This window comes from Urocitellus parryii, chromosome 4 (genome assembly GCF_045843805.1).
Source record: "Urocitellus parryii isolate mUroPar1 chromosome 4, mUroPar1.hap1, whole genome shotgun sequence".
Classification (NCBI taxonomy): Eukaryota; Metazoa; Chordata; class Mammalia; order Rodentia; family Sciuridae; genus Urocitellus; species Urocitellus parryii.
The window spans coordinates 195,964,266-195,977,958 of NC_135534.1; positions in this window are offsets into that span (position 1 = coordinate 195,964,266).

Sequence of the window (13,693 nt, forward strand, 5' to 3'; positions counted from 1 at the left end):
TGGGCAAGGAAAGAAGTGGGTCTTTTTAAAAGGAGAAACTTATTAAGAATTCTATCAGCAAGATACCTAAGGAGCTTCACTCTAGGGGAAAATGGAGAACTCACTTATGGAAGTCAATTCAACTTCATTTCTGATCCCAGTGGAGGCGGATGGAAGAATAGCTGGATGAAATTGGTAATGAAAAATCAGGGGGGCAATGGTTGGAATCACAAGGCACAGGTTCTCCTCCTGCCTGTTGCACTGAAATATCAGAACGACCTTGGACAAGTTACATATCCTCTCTGAACCTCATTTTCTTCCCCTGCACGTTAAGCAAACAGACAATTTCAAATGCCCAGGTTGATTTTAACATTTTCCGACTCTAGGTTTCCTAAACAGTCATACCTGTGAAAGAAACTGAAATGGGAGAATTGGGTCTCTCTGTTTTACAGCAACTTTTAGAAAGTATTCCAGATGTGTTTGGGACATGCCATTCTTCCAATTACCTGAGTGCAGACGTGCATGCTCCTGCCTTTAGGCACTGACTGACATTAATCATGTCAGTTCCCCTTTCTACAAGAATGACTGCTTTAATGGGAAATTCCAGCCACTGTCAACATGCCAAGGGGTGTGAGGAAGGAAGGGTAGATGAATGGGAGGGTGTTATTAAAAAGGAAATGATCGATGAGGAAATCCAGCTCCTGTGAGCTAAGAGGGGGCTGAGGAATGGAAGATGGAGCATGACTTGAAGCCGCTGGACCCACTGTCTCTGGAGAATATCTTAAAATGTTCAGCAGAAAATTGAGGTTCTTCCATTCTGTATACTTCCTTGCATGCCACTCTATGAAACAGAGGCTGTATCATATGAGGGCCATGTACTCAGCCTGGTCATAGGTTTGAACTTTGTCTTTACTATTTTCAAGCCATGTAACCCGATTTTCCAGTTAAAATAATGGAAATACCAAGAGTAATGCCTTGATAGAAGCTTTGGGATGATTTAGCAAAAAATGCCTGTAAAATGATTAATATAGGGCCTGAATCATGCTACGATTTATAAGATGTGCTGACATCATTATCACTGACCTTTGATTCTATGTTTTTTTTCAAGTTTTACTTAATCATTTCTTTTTTTAAGAGAGAGAGAGAGAGAAAGAGAGAGAGAGAGAAATTTTTTTAATATTTATTTTTTAGTATTAGGCGGACACAATATCTTTGTATGTGGTGCTGAGGACTGAACCCGGGCCACACGCATGCCAGGCGAGCACTCTACTGCTTGAGCCACATCTCCAGCCCCCTTAATCATTTCATTTAATCCCGAGAGTTTAGGGTAAGAATTTTCAAATTACAGATGAAGAAACCTAAATTCCATATTTAAAATCAGGTAAGTTCTGACATTGGGAAAAAAACAAAAGATTGTGTCTCCCATTGACCACCAAAGGAGAGCATGCAAATTTGGTTTTTCTTTTGTGTAGATGTTCAACTCTCAAAACAGTCCAGTGACGTGCAGTGGCTCAAGCCTGTAATTCCAACAGCTTGGAAAGTGAGGCAAGAAGATTGGGAGTTCAAAGCTCTACCTCAGCAACTTAGTGAGACCCTAAGGAACTTAGCAAGACCTTGTCTCTAAACAAAATATTTAAAAGGTCTAAGGATGTGGTTCAGTAGTTAAGTGCTTCTGGGTTCAATCCAGAAAAAAAAAAAAAAAGAAAAAAAAAAAAGTCCTGTGAGATGGTCTTGCTTGGGTGAAGATAATTAAGGTTTGGGGAAAGTAGGTGATCTGTAAAATATTGCATGTCCAATTAGCAAAAGAAGCAGAGTTTGAATCAGACCCTGGAACACTATGTCCAGATCTGTTATGTCTTAATCTGAGTGCATCCTTAATCAAATAATCTAGAGTATTGATGAAAACATGGACAAATAACCAAGAATGGGGCTGAAATAGTTGTCTTATAGAGTGCCCTATCAGTCAAGGTAGTATATTGGTTTATAACATAAGCCATACACATAGACACAGACCTAAGAACATATTTCATAATCATTTACTAATTTCACATCTTCAAAAAATTACATTTGAAATTTTACTTTTGTTATCTATGGAATCCTACCACTCACAGTCATTGTGAGGATTAAACATGTAATTGAAGGTAAGAGTGGATACTCATTAAATATTAGCTTTAACAAAAGAAAGTGTGATCTACCTGCATGCAGATTTGAACTTAGAGATGACTATATGTAACACCCTTATATTCATACAAAAGTCTCATAAACAGATGGTTATTATCAACACTAAAATAATTAAGTAAAAAATAAAATATAGATATATTAGATATCTATATAGATGAATATAGATCATGTTTTTACCACAAGAAATAGGCTGATCAATATTTTCCTTGCAGTGTGGACAAATTCCCATGAAAGATGAGTATAGAGTATAAAGACACAGAATTTATTACCAGGCATGTGGTACTCCTGAAGTTCAAAATATACTCTTATTCCCATGTACTTTCAAAAGGCAAAATGTTAACCTTGGACAGAAATTGTCCCAGGGGATACATAACTTTGATGTAGCCTGTGCATACTCTAAAGAACTTTTAGGTTTCTCTTAACATCAATTACCTCCCTCTATTAATTTTTGTTGAGTATTCACTATGTCACAGGAATATGTGAACATAAGAATAATTGCAGAGACCTATTGATATTATAGGGCCATCCAACAGAACTTTAACTCATGCTGGAAATATTCTGTATGCTATCCCATACTGAATATAGCCTCTATGATTGAATGCCTAAAGTTTTAAGTTTTATTTAATTTGAATTATATTAAATTTAAATGACAACCAAAAGGGAGTAGACATTGTATTCAACAGCACAAGAGACAAGGAAATGGCATTATTCTCAGTCAGGTTACTCTTTTTTATTTAAATTAAATATATTTTTATCTGAAACAGAAAAAGAAAATGTACTATTAATGGGGTAAGAGATTCCTCCTGGATTCTAGTCTTGAACAACCATTTTTTGAGTGTGTGTGTGTAAGTAGACATTGAAATGTTTACACTATCTAGGGCTAGTTTTCCCTACTCACACAAGAAGCATTTCATCAAATTCAGAATTCAGGGCAAAAAGTACTCAAGCTACCACTACAGATTTATGTTTTCATACCAGACATCACAAATCAATCACCACACTTTCCCCCCCTGACACGTGTGTGAAGTTAAAATCCTACCCCCCCATCATGCTCCAAATGAATACAGTTGGCATGTGGGGAAGAGTTGATGTGTATTTCATGTAACAAATGACCTCTATAGTCCTAAGTCCAAATTATTTTGCAGAGTCTAAATATTCTTGCATATTGAGATGAATAGAATCATAAAAGAAGGATATGCTCGTCCTGACTGAAGTCAAATTGAAAATAATTAGTTATTATGATCCAGTCATCTATGAATATATCTAAAAAGTTTTGAAATTATTTGTCCACCATATGGTGGAAAGAATGGTAGAAATAAACAAAAAAATTAAAAAAAAAACAGCAACTGAACACGATTCCCAGTAGTGTAGAAAACTAGCAATGACTACAAGTACTTGAGTCTCAGCTTCATCATTTAAAAATGTGGAGAAATATATTGTCTGTCATATCAATTTTTATTCCACTGATTTAATAGTACAAAAGTACTTAAGAAAAATTACTGTTAATATATCAGTGGTGAAATTTGGCCAATTAGTTATTATCCTTAGGTGGTATTTCACCAAAGAGCACAGCAAATAGTTATTATGACTATTATTATTAACATTATGATTGTATTAATTCCAAAAGCCAGTAGGGACAAAAGAGTTATCTATAATGATTGTTTATGCATACACACATGTACATACACACACATTCCTACTCCAAGAAAGGCTCTGGGGAGATTTCACATTAAGACCAGGGGTGTAAAAATGAAGGTATGAAATTTGACCATTGGGCGGAATACTGGAGTCACATGTTATAGTATGGATTTCTTAGGAAGCTGATATTGAAGTGGAAATTCCTGGGATTTGTAACTATATTAAACAAAAGGAAATAGGACTGGGATTGCATTGAGGGAAATGCCAACTTTTGCTTCTGTCTCAGTGGAACACCTTAAACCTATTAAGCCCCCAAATTTCAATTCTGGGAATATTTTAATGAAATTGAGACAGGTGCATTAAAATAGGTTGGAAATGCTAAAGTTTATACACACACACATACACACACACACACACACACACACACACACACACACAGTTTTTGGCACCAGGGATTGAACTCAGGGGCACTTGACTCCCCAGCCCTATTTTGTATTTTATTTAGAGACAGGGTCTCACTAAGTTTCTTAGTGCCTCAGTTTTGCTGAGGCTGGCTTTGAACTCGTGATCCTCCTGCCTCAGCCTCCTGAGCCGCTGGGGGTTATAGGTGTGCACCACGGTGTCCAGCTAAAGCTTATATATTTTTATTATCGTTAAGAATGAAAATACACGTTTTCCTATAAATAGGATATTGTGGGTATATAGTATCTTTTACATGCATATAATCCATCCTACAAATAGGACATTGGGCGAATCTTTTTATCCATTACACAGTATACAAAGGAAGTTACTTTTATGACCAGTCCAATTATGACCTGTCCAATTATTTGGGGTAAAAAGGAGCAAAACACTTGAAACAAAGGATTACATTGCATTTTTGACAATATGAAAAACTCCACATGGCTTGTTTTGACTTCGTCATTGTTCTTGCCATTTGAGAATCAAGTGGCTTCTCATGACAAATCTGATATCATCTTGGATGGGAGTGGGTCCAGGAGTATTACAATTTATTCCTTCTGATGGGTTTTTGTTGCATCATTTTAGATGTGTCAGTGCTGTCTCTTGAAATTCAACTAATTTATAAAATGTTTCCTGCCTTTGTTCAGACATTGATGAATAATCCAGGCATTTGTGATACTCATATCAAGCACATGAACAAAGGTAAATACTATTTGTTACCTCTAATCGAAGTGGGATATTTGGAAAGCAACCAATCATGTTTATCTACATCACCAACTGAAATTGGTAGAGCCCCCACTACCTTCTGTTGAGACACCTTGACTCTACTCTTTCTTTTTTGCATTACTGAACTGTGCCAAGTGGTTCCACTGTATCATAGTCCATTCCTACAAGGACACATTTATTATCTGACCACATGTAGCAAAACATTGGAGTCTGTCAGGCAGCAGTGCAGCACACTACCCAACACTGTATAGTATATATTGTCTAACCCTAACCCTAACCCTCACCCAACACTGTGCAGTGTATTTTGCTCCTGGGTCCTATTATTAGGACAGCTGCTTTTGAACATTGACAATGTGAAACATGGTGCATTCCTTGAAATAAAAATAAAGGTGGAATTCTAGAAAATACTTTCATAAGTGAACTTTTATACACATATAAATTATGGAAGTAATATTTTGTTGTGGTTGAACATTTAGTAAAAGTAACTTTCACAGTGAAGTTTATGCCATTTTTGCAATAAATTTAAAAATATTGTCAAATTCTTTAACCATTCACTTGCTATATTTCTCAAAAGACTAGTGCTTTAAAAACATACTATTTATGTTAAAGTTACCAAAAGTGTTTTTTTTATTATTGTTCAATTTAGGCTTTTATACATGTCCTATATTTAGAAAAATAGGGCATATTCGTAAACACTGTGGGAGATTCTGAAGATGTTATGACCTCCTGAGCATTCTGAGTATTCTGAGTTAGAATGGGAAGATGAGGCTTGTTGATTTCCATGAGTCACTAAATATGAACAATTCTAGAAAGAGAGCACAAACTTTGGGGAAGAAACTGTTTTTATTTGAAAATCCTCATTGGAGGCTGATAATTGAGGGCTATTTGGGGGCAATATTCTAACAACTGGGAGAAGCTGTGTTTTATTCCTGAAGGAAGAAGGACCTGAACAGCACTGTGCAACGCCCACCAAATCTCTCAGTTCACCAATCTTGCTTTGTAAATATAAAAATGAATGATGGCTAACATTAGAAAAAAATTAGAGCGCATTTTTCAACCTTGGCACTATTTTGTGCTAGACAACTTTTTCCTGTGGAGAACTGTCCTTTGTGTTGTAGGAAGTTTACCAGCACTCCTGCACTCCACCAATGAGTAAAATAATATATCCTTCCAGTTGTGACCAAAAAATAAAATAAAATAATGCCTGCAGATACAGCTGAGTGATCCCTGGTGGGAAAAATGGCTCATGGTTTGGGACCATTGTTATGGATATCCTTATAATTCATGCTCTACTTTCTATTGTAGGAGAAGACCTTTACTTTTCTCTTCCAGAGCTTTCTACTACATTACTCCACTCATTTCCTCCAACCTTACCTCCATTAACCTGCTTCCCTTCTGTTTAATAAAAAAAGAAACTCAAAAATATATTTAAAAAAATGTGATAACACACTTGAATTTCCTTGACTTCCCTCCATCTTGTTTTTTTTTTATCTTCAGAGATCCACATTATCTCAAATGTGTTTCAAGATACCCATGTATGACAAGACACACGCAAATGTCCATGTTTTTGAAAATATTTTAAAACAAATGTAAATAACAACAGACAGTATGCCTTAAAAATTTTTATTACAGCTAAATACACTTATATAAAAGCTATGTGTTCAGTATAATTACATCATATATACACGGATCACTGACATGCTTGCTTTCAATGTTATATATGTAATATTTTATTTTTTTCTGCTGTGATTCATACACATATATTTTATTCACCTAAACACATCAGCATCTCTTAGTTAATTCTCCATTTGGTGAACAATTAGTTTGTGCTCTTTCACCTTCTAAACACTGTTGCAGTAAACATTCTTGTACATCTGTCATTCTGACATAAATGGAAGATGTTCCCTAAAGAATTATATCAAGAATAGTACTGCTGGATGGGAGAAAAAATGCACCTTTAATTTTACTATGAAACTTCCCACAAAAATGACTGCACAAATTCTCACTTCCATTCAGTAGTGAATTAAAATTCTTCAAATCTTTGGCAATATAAACAAATCCCAATTTTTAAAGTATTGATATGTTTGATGGCAAATATCATAAAATCATTCTTCTCAGTAGTATTTCATTGCTTATATATACCTCATTTTCTTTATCAATTTATCTCTTGAAGGGCACCTAGTTTGGCTCTACAGCTTCACTATTGTGAATTGAGCTTCTATAAACATTGATGTGGCTGTGTCACTGTAGTCTGTGGATGGATCTAGAGATTGTCATACTAAGTGAAATAAGGCAATCTCAAAAGACAAAAGTAAAATGTTTTTGCTGATTATAGAAGTTAACTCACAATATCAGAATTGAGGGGAAATAATTGAAATTCATAGGATTAGACAAAGGAGAATGAAGAGGGGGGATAGGAAAAGGAAAGATGGTGGAAAGAATCTGACATAATATTACTATGTACATATATGAATATAGCTGTGAGTCCCACCATCATATACATCAACAGGAGGGGGTATTCATTAGAAAAAGATATCCTCCATGCCTGTATAATTATATAAAATGGATTTTATTGTCATGTATAACTGGAAAGAACCAGTAAAAATATTGAAAGATTGATGAGTGATTTTTTAATTGTGGGTTAACATGCATAAAATGATTATTCTTGTGTAGCATATAACCTGTATCAAAATTCAAAATGGAGAATATTTGCAACACTCCATTGAGTACCCTTGTGAACACTTCTTATTTATTTGTTCATTTATTTTGTGGTGTTGCTCATCAGTTTCATATCCCATTGCTGTTTTAACAAGTTGCCTACAATTTAGGGACTTATGAATATGAATTTGTAATCTCGTGATCAGATGTTCAATACGAGTCTACCAGGCTAAGATGAAGGCATGAAGATGAAGCACTCCATTCCTCTCTCAAGAATCTGGAGAAAAATATACCACCTTAATTTTTCCAGATTCCAGAGTCTGCCACATTCCTTAGACCATGGATTCCTTCTTTTGTCTTCAAGCCCAGACTCATCACCTCCCTTGGACTCTGTTTCCATAGCCACACCTATTTCTCTGGCCCTCTTCTGTCTGTCTCTCCAACTTATAAGAGCCCTTGTCATTACATTGGACCCATCTACTAATATAGCACAATCTCTTTATTTTAAGGTTTACTAACTGGTAATATTAATTTTAAGGTTTACTAACTGGTAATATTTTAAGGTTTAATAACTGGTAATAGTACCATGTAATGTGACATATCTGTAACTTCCTGGGTTAGGGTGTGAATAGAGTTGTGGAACCTTCCTTCTGCTTACCACAACAGGAAACGATAATTTTGACTGAAAGCTTCAAAATTGAGTTTTCTCCTTCAATTTGATGTAAATGAAATTGCTATCACATGGAGATCTAAAGAGATCTCTCCAGAGGCAGATATGACTTCTAGACTTCTATTTGGACCTCCCAGGCTCTTGATACATCACCAGAAAGAATCTGAGCATGCCTCGGGTATAAGCAGTAGAGCAAGAGACTTATAATAAATATGCAGTACACACTTCAGAATGAGAGGGCAGACAATCACAAAGCAGAGTCATGCTCTCCTCATATGGGGTTGTAACATTTTTTAAATGGCCAGGGAGCTGGATTAGAAGAGGAGTCATTTGGGGGCCATGCAATCTCATGCCAGTTTTCCTTGGGCTCATGCATTGCCCTCATACATTCTAATCACACTACTGCCTACACAACATGTCTCATTAGCATCATAAATCTCCACCTTGGAGCATGTGTCCTATTTTATAATAAGACTACCATCATTTCTTAATGACAGAAATCCTTAATGTTTTACCAACCTTAAAGAGTGGTTCCTCCAGATTCTGTGGTTATTTATTTTTTTTAATCAAATCAGCCAACTGCTGGCAAGGATGTAGTTCAAGCCTTGGGCCGGGTTATTCACAAGTTGCTTGTTCTTTGTCATGGGTATTTCCAGCATTTCAGTGGTTCATAGGCATTCCCTTTTTGAGACTCAGTGTTCTCTGTGTCCCTAAATTCTTACATCAAAATCATATATTATGTACTACACATTGATCTGCCTGCTTTCACTTCTTTTGGGGCTGTCTTCTCTCTATTGTTATTTTGTGATTATATTAAACTGTAGTGTTTCAATTCATGGGTGTATCACACTTTGTTTATCCATTCCACCTCTAAGGAAATTTGAGTTGTTTACAGATTTTGTCTCTTATGAATAAGTCTACATTTTTTGAGTCTTGTGTGGACATCTGAACTCCTGTCTATCAGAAATATACCAAAGAGTAGGATGTTCTGTTCTAAATTAGACATTTACTTTTAAATTTTAGATTCCACTGTTATCCAGTTTTCCATATTGGTTTTACCATTGTACCCTCTACTAGAATTAGAAGAGAGTTCCAGATACTCCTCCTCTTAGTCCACACCTTATCTTGTATGTAATTTTAAAATTAGACATCATGCCTGCTAAGAGGTATATTTTGGATGATAAAGAAGTATCACATTGTAATTTAATTTGTATTTTCCTGATAGCTAATGGTGTTAAGTGGCTCTTAATGTTTATTGGCTTTTTATACAACTCCTTTTATGAAGTGCCTGTTTGAGTCATTTATTTTTAAATTGAAATTTTCATTTTATCTTTGATTTATAGAAGTTTTATTGAACCTATATATGAATCTTTGGTCAGATTATATGCATTGCACATAGTTAAATCCACTTTGTGATCTGTATTTTTGCTTTTTATTTATGTTATTTTATAAGTAGAATTTTTAAATCAAGACACAGAGTCAATTTTTTAAATATTTTATTGTGAGTGCTTTTCGAGTCTGTTTTTAGACATTTTTGTCTATTCAATGTTAATTTAAAAACTATCTTACATGGTCTACTAGAGGCTTATGTCATCCACATTTAGGCTGTGATTTATTTCAAATTAATTTCTGAACATGATGTGAGGTACTGGACAAGGTTTATTATTTTCACGGTACATATCAAATGGTTCAAGTGTCAATTTTTTAAAAGACCACATTTTTCAAAATCTAATTTCAGTGATGCTTTTAAAAAATACATAAAATGATCATAAAAGTATGGACAAAGTAGTTATTTAATGCATTTATTATTTAAAATAATTGAGAACATATTATTTTAATGATATATGCTTATTATTAAGTAATCTATTATTATTTTAAATATGAGATCCATTTAGAGCACCAAGTGCATTAGTATTTCTCTTGATTGGTATTGCTTCTGATCTTGGAATGTTTAATAATTCTAAGATGATTTCCCCACTGATGGTATGCATTCAGAATTAATAATTTCTATTTATGGAGACTATTATAGTTTGGATATGAAGGGTTCCCCAAAAGACTCTTGTGTTGAAGGCTTGGTCCCCAGTGCAGCAATGTTCAGAGGTGGGGCTTTGGGGGAAATGATTGGATCTTGAGGTCTCTGACTTGATCAGTATATGCATCTATTAAAACTGAATGAACTACTGGTATATAGTGGATACTAGGAAAAGTGGGATCTTCTTGGAGGTAGGGGATCACTGGTCCTGGAAATTTGTTTCTAGCCCATGACCCATTTCTAGCTCACTCTAACCTCTCTCCCTCTCCACACACACACTCCCTGCATTCTGGCTGCCATGATCTGAGAAGTATTCCTCAACCATACCCTTCTGCCATGATGTTCTGCCTTACCCGATGCTCAAAGCAATGAAGCTGGCCAATCATAAACCAAAACCTATGAAATTGTGAGACAAAACAAGTCTTTCCTCCTTTCAGGCTGTTCATATCTGATACTTTGATCACAGTGACAAGAAGCTGACTAACACAGAGACCATGGAAACCTGCCTTTGTGTTCCCTTCAGCCAATATTTTCTTACATATTTCAATAGGTTTTTCTTATATTTCCCAATTATAATAATATAAATTCTCCAATGATACAAAAGTACAAATACTAATATTTACTGAGTGTTCACTTATGTCAAATACATGGTGTCCCTGTTTTACCAGGGCTTCTTCTCACACAAACTTATATATACACAAAAGTTATTGGTAGTCATTATCCCATTTATTTGTTTAAACAATCAAATATTGGCAGTTGGGAAATATTTTCCCCATTTTATAGATGAATGATCCATCAGTCTCTGGAAAATAAAGTTACTTTCTATTTATTTTATTTGTTATTTTTAGTTATACGTAACAGTAGAGTATATTTTAACATATTTATACAAACATGAAGTATGTCTTATTCTAATTAAGATGCCAGTCTTGTGCATATGTATGATGTAGATATTCATCGTGGTGTATTCATATATGTACATAGGAAAATAAGATTACTTTCTTGAGTTTACACAACATTAATATTAGAAATTTGGGCATAACTTCTTCCTATTTTAAGTGTGAAAAGAGACTGTCTAAATATTTAAATTTATTTCATCAATTCATACCATCTCAGGAGGTTAAGAGGTCTTTCAAATCTATTTTTGAAAACTTTGGTGACATTTTGCTCTTTTTTCTTCCGGGTGGGAATGCATACATTTGAAATTATAGTTAAACCTCTGGCTTAAGAAAAAAAAAAAGAATACTGTCTCTATTATGGCTGACTCTGTGATATGCAGTAAACTGTATATCATCTCTTTGTCTGAGTTTTCTTTCTGATCTGGATTCGAAAAATAATACCTATCTCACATGGCTACTTTGAAGATCAAATGAGATATTATCAATCAATCCCTTACTTAGCAGAGATCGTAGTATCTGGTAAAATCTAGGAATATATTTGGATGCTTGCTATACCATCTTTGGACAGTTCTGGCTTTTAATGTTTTTCCAAATTAAAATCTGCTTCTATGCCTGTGAGACAATCAGAACATGGCATTGTCTTTATTTGAACGATCTAAAATCACTCACTTTTTTCTCCACTGAGTTTTCTTGTACATGGGAGTGACTCCCACTTTTTTGTAACTTTATGTTTTAAAGATTATGAATTATTTACTTTGTTAATGTATTTCTAAAAGTGGATAGCAAAGGGTAGATTATAGAACCAAGGAGTCAGAGAATGTCTATTGAAAGAAGAAATGAATGAATGAATGGAGTACTCATTTTCTGGATCATTGATACTTATTATTATAGAGTTTCTCCACTTAATATTTAGACTATCTATATTTTCTATACAATGAATTTTTCTTCAATGTAGATGGATGACATAGATCTTCTCTATCAAACCTTTAAAAATAATTTAGTTATCAATATATGTTTTAACCATATTATCAAATCCTCAATACCCACCCCTCATTTCATTAGATGTCATTATGTCCCCCTTAAAGACAATTTTACAATTCAGTTTCTTAAAAATAAACATAGTTAACTCTCAGATGAAATGTTAAAAGGAAAGCAATTCTGGCTACCTCGCTCATTATTATCATGGAGAATTATTTTCTTGGCTAATTTTTCAGTTCTTTTCTAGTATTCATTTTCTCTTCTCACTTTTCTCTCTTAATAGGTCCCTCTACACTCTTGACAGGTTGTTATTAGAAACATCTCTGCATATTAACATAAATTAACTTACCTCTACCACACAAGCCAGTGTGTGAGTGACAGGTCCTTCAATACACCAGGACACATGAGGTGCATCTGATCTCCAATAGTTTATGTGGTTTTGTCATACTGCATCTCACTGTAATCCCACATCCTTCTTTCTTCCTCTCTAGAGGCTGAACATCAACTTAGCCAGCACTTTCAAGACTGTCTTTGTTCCACCTCTAAAAAATATCATTGGCATAATCTCAAAGAGAATTCATACACATTAGTACAATTTCTAATTGAATAATACTGGGAAAGTCTTCAAAGGAGGCAGACCCTGATGAGGAGCAGTGGAATGTGTTGGAAAGGGCACTGAGTCTGGGTTAGGATAACTTGATGTGAATCCAAGGTCAGCCTGTCTGTCACAGTGGGCTCCTGGGTAAGTCTGGTCACCTCTTAAGTGTCTCAGATTTAACATCTCTATACTGAAGTTAATGATCAAATGTGGAAAATGATTCATGAGTGTTCGTTCTCTCTCTTTAACTCTCTCTCTCTCTCTTTCTCTCTCTCTCCCTCAAAGAATCATGTGAAGAAGCAATTGTTATCATGAGATGCCTGGAGATATAATGGTGGTCTTTTGTAGACTTTCATTCAATTATTATTTAATTTCTAATAGTTCATTAATTCATTCATTAATTCATTCTAATAGTTCATTCATTCATTAATTCATAAAAACATTAACCAACTGAAACATTATCAGAAAGTTTAAGTAATGTACAAAAATCAATCACTCCCATGAATAAATGAAATAAAGAGAAAATATAACTGAGAAAAAGATTCAATAAATAATTGTAAATTAAACATCAAAAGATTTAGGAATAGATACAACTAGAAAGAAGCAGTACTTCTAAAATAATATTAATAAGGCAAGTGCAATGGCGCACATCTATAATTCCAGCTACTTGAAAGTCTGAGAGATGGAGATTGCAAGCTCAAGGACAACCAAGGAATCTTAATGAGACCCTGTCTCAAAATAAAAATAAATAAATAGATAGATAGATAGATAGATAGATAGACAGACAGAGAGGGCTGGGGTGTAGCTCAGTGATGGAGTATCCATAGGTTCAATCCCTTCTGCATAAAAAATAAATAATGAATGAATTCATAGCCAAA